Consider the following 4,643-nt stretch of genomic DNA (forward strand, 5'->3'; position numbering starts at 1 on the left):
ACCTGCAGCTGCGGGGAGAGAAAACGGGTCAGGAAGGCTGGGAGAAACCCCCTGCCCAGACAGACAGACAACGCAGAATCACAGCACTCCCCATCACCGCATCCCGAACCGGGAGGTCTCCCACTCACGCTCCCGGCAGCGGTGACAGAATTCGGACCAGCACAGCAGGAGGTGGAAGGAGCTTCCCTGGGCACCGTCCAGCAAGCACCGGCGCCAGCCGAGCTGTCAAAGGGCAGTGCCAAGCCCTCTGCTCCGCTGTGCAGATGTCAAACCATCCACCGGCAGATAAATAATCTCTGCTTTGCCTTAGGGAAAGGAACTCACGCGGGGCCACGCACGGCAGCAGTGCAGACCGTGGAAGGACAAGGGACTCCCAATTGCCTGTCCCGACCACGGGCGCACCCACGTCCTGGCGTACACCGCAATACCCATAACTCAATTCCCTGACCAGATGCGGGGACAGAAGGCCACATTCGCTTTTCCTGACACCGAAGGACAGGTTGTACCTAATGTCCACATTAAAAGAGCTTTGAAAGCGACTCCAAGCCGCACTTCAACTTCTGTTTCGCACAAGAAATGTCACGATATGCAAACCACCAGAACAGCGGCAAGAAACTCTCCAGCCCTGGCTTTAAAAAGCAAGTAGAGCCTTATATCTGCACTGAGAGCTTGCCACGGGTCTGCAGCAGCAGCAGCAACCTTCACCTGAAGGGTCTGGGAGACATTGGCACACTGAATTAGTGAAGATACACTTAGACCACGGCCAGCCCTCCCAGGGCTGTGGTGTGTTTTTATTGCCCAACCATTCCCCGGCTCCTGCGGGAAGAATCCCTCTCCGCGGCATCTCTCCGGGCCTCCCCAGCATCCCACCCCGCAGGACGGCGTTTGCCAACCAACAAGCGCAGCGAAGGCCAAGCATTGCCTGCCCCGCTGCACGGCAGCGACGGCGACATCAAAGCCAACCCACGCTGGGCCCCGGCACGCAGAGCGCTTTGTTGTAAGGGCAGCTCCAAAAATAGCCCAGGTCTGACAGCTCCCCAACGCCGAGCAGGAGGCGGCGCAGGACTTACGGGGTCACGGGGTGAGGAGAAATGGGACACTGCTGCGAACCCCAAAGAAGAAAGCACCCGTCTAACACCGCCAAGGGGCTTTGCCACGAACAGAGCGGTCTCTCCAGTTCCATCTGCCAGTTGTGGCTGGTGGGTACACTCTACCCCCTCCTCCAAGCATTTGCCTCCAAATACGTCGCTCTTCAGCTCATGGAACACCCGGGGTCGGCTTTAGCAGGGAAGGGGTTTGCAGGCACCCTCTGCCCCCGCGCCGGGGCTGGGGTGGTCCCGCCGTGGGGAGCTCAGCCGGGATGCCCCGGCAGCACAGGCAGCCTTTGTCCCGCCGCCAGGCCAGCCCCTGCCCCGCTGATTTACAAGCCAGCGCCGGCACAATGGGGAGGCTCTGCCCGGCGGGAGGAGGCGAGGGACCGCGTCTGCTCCGGGGAGAGAAATACGGCCCTGCCGAGATGCCCAGGACTTCTGCCGGGGGTGAAGCGAGGGGCCGAGGAGCCGGCAGCGGCCCCACCGCCTCCCTCCCCGCCGGCTTGCGTGGCGCAGACGGGGCTGCTTGCGCAGGCGACGGCATCTGCCGCCTCCGATGGGAGAGCAGCACTGGCTCCACCGGCACGGAGCCGCAGGTCTGCCCCTCTCCAAGGGATGCAACTCCCCGGAGACTCTGCCAGCGGGGACCTGCAGACACACGCATTTTCCCCTCCATCCTCCAGCAATTTCCGACTCGCTGCCAGAGGGAGGATGCCACAAGAAACAGGAAACACGTTATTGCATCTGCACTACACAATTATTTAACTGCTAGATTTTGCAGGATAACAGCTTGCTTTGGTTTTATACTGGTTATTAACGATCGCGTTTCAAACTCCAGGTCGCAGGATAACTCAAGTCCCAGTACCTGAACTTTCCTTTTATCTTTAACCCCTCCCCAACGTAATTCTCAACTGCTGTTCAGCAAAAAAAAAAAAAAAAGTCACATCGATGAGGAAGGCTAACTCCAGGGGAGCTGCTGATAAAAACCAGAGAAAATTAAAAACAGCTTGATGAAAACCTCCTATGAATTATGGGAGGTAGCAAAAAAAAAAAAATCAATCCCAAATCCCCAATTCAAGCAGCGTGGGCCCCAAACCTGTAAAGAGGGAAGTACCAGTTTTTCCACAAAGCCCATTATACAGACTCACTAATGAAGTTTGGAGATGGAGGGATGGGTACCAATGCACGGCCACACGACTGAACTGCATTTCTGAACTGACAGCACCCTTGGACTCACAGGTATCCTAAAACATTGCCAAAGCAGCATTCAACACCGCTGCTCTCCGAGGTGAGATCTGCCCTTCCTGCCCCGTTCCCACTTTGCCCGTCTCCACCCATCCCAGTTTGTATCTTCTATCTGTTTCTCAAACCCCGCGAGGTCTGGGCCAGCTGGGCCGGGTGCGGGGGGCGCAGCGTGTGGATATTCGGAGCACTCCATCTGGGTGGCCAGCTGTCCAAGTCAGCCCCCAAACAGCGTCCCGGCTCCAATTTCGGCTCCTGAACACATGGTGCTCTTAGCACCCCTTGCTCCCATCCACTTTCTTTTTAAATCCAAATTTCAATTCCAGGCTAAAAATATCAGAAGCAGAAAAATAGAAGAGCAGCAAACTTCATATTTGCTGTTCAGTTTTGCACCTGATCTCTGCAAGACTCTTCCTGCTGATGGAAGGCCACCGTGCCGCAGGACACCAAGGGGACGGGACGACCCTTGCGAGTGTCCAGGGACCAAACTGCGGCATTAACTTCTGCAAAGCCAACCTCTGCTCTTGCTTCTGCCCTGCGGCAGGAGCCCAGGAGCTCCAAAATCTGCCAGGAGCCCCAAGCCTGGGGTTGAGCCAGCCCCAGCGCCTCCTCAGACAAGGCAGCATGGGACCCGGAGCAGTCTGACGAGCAAGACGGGGATCTCCGAGGCCGACGCGGGGCTCGGACCCCGCAGGCGCTCGCAGCTGCGCTGCGCTCCAGGGGAAGCTTGTTTTAGAAAACTGATTTTCAGATGAGCTACTCGTGGTATAATTCATGTCTCCACATGACAAACATTTCTTGGCAATTGCCAGCTCCTTGGCTGCAAGCTGATGCATTTTTAAATCATGGTTCACAATCAAAGAGGTATTTGCCAGCGCTGCTGGAGCCTCCGGTCCCTGCGTTGCCTTTCGAGCAAGAAACCACTCAGCCCACTTGCGAGACCTGCCGGAGGACAGCAGCTCTCTGCTGCCTTCCCTGCAACCACATCAAGGCCAGCAACTGCAGTTTCTCTTCTTCTGGACCTTCTCACCCCTGAGACGATCCCAGCAGCCGTGCATGAGCAGGACAGCATCTCCGCGTGCCCATGGCGTCCCGCAGATGCAGGGGACGCAAGGCAGCAGCCACGGCTCCGCAGCCGCCCGGTGGCACTTCGGTGCCAGGCAGGAGCTGAAGCAGGTTTGGAGCCGATGGGAGCCGTGCTGCAGAGGGGCGACCAAACGGTCCCGCACCCATCCCACAGCCCCGGCGCTGCACCGGTCAGCCCGAAAATAACGCTTTGCCGTACAAACCCTCTCGCCGGAGGATCGCCAGATGCTTTATGAACGTGAACCCTCGCAGTTAAGATCATGAATCACAGATGAAGGATTCAGCCTCCAGCAACACAAAAGTTGGCTCAGGAGTTTGATGCGAGCCACAAGATACTGCGAACGCAGATAGCATAACCGGGCAGCCTGGCTGGAGGGAGCAGCACTGCGACGGCGGGGAGATGCTCTGCAAAGACCAGGGCAGGACACAAGACCAGCACCGAGGATGGGAAAATTCACCCCTGGGCCGACTCAGCGGGTTTTATTTTGGCGACCGCAGACACACGGTCCTCGAATGCGACGAGCCGGAGCAGCCGCCCCGGCAGCCCAGCCCCAGGCTCACCGCAGGGGTCACGCCACCCACCCGGAGCTCGCCCAGCAAAGCGGGGAGCGATAATGACTTTTCCTTTCTAAATTACTTTGAGATCCAAAGATTTTTAAAAAGCTATTATCTCCCAGTGCCTGCACACGGCCTGGCGCAGTGGTGCCTACCCGGGACATGGCTATTTATAAGAGCGGTGACATCTGGCACCTCCGGCGTGCGAGACGGGCTCTTGCCTGGCCTTGGCTGCTTTGGCCCAGGTGGGGGAGACCCCAAAGCCCTTTGGTGAACACACAGGCTGGGCTCACCCCCTCCCGCGCCACGTCCCTGCTCCGGGGGGATCAGGGTCCCCCCACGATTTCCCTCGGTGCAAATCCTCCCAAAAGCCGCCCTCTGCCTGGCTCGGAGGACGCTGTGCCAGGGAAGCCCGGGCAGCACGACGTGGCATCCCCGGGCAGCTCGTGCCCGCAGCCCCCGGCTGCAGCTGGCAGCAGCAGAAAAGGGGCCAGCGGGGAAACGTGCCGGCTCCCCTTCGGTAGAAGGAGCCTCGTTAAAAAGCGCCCCAAACCGCCCGAAGACAGGGGGGCTTCTGCATACCTCGACTCTCCATGGTGAAGCTGCACAGGCTCCCACTTTGTCATGTAAATGCGGGTGCCCGGGGGCCGGGGGCTGGAGGGGGAGGGT

The sequence above is a fragment of the Aptenodytes forsteri genome, unplaced genomic scaffold (genome assembly GCF_000699145.1).
Source record: "Aptenodytes forsteri isolate BGI_AS27 unplaced genomic scaffold, ASM69914v1 Scaffold7, whole genome shotgun sequence".
Lineage (NCBI taxonomy): Eukaryota > Metazoa > Chordata > Aves > Sphenisciformes > Spheniscidae > Aptenodytes > Aptenodytes forsteri.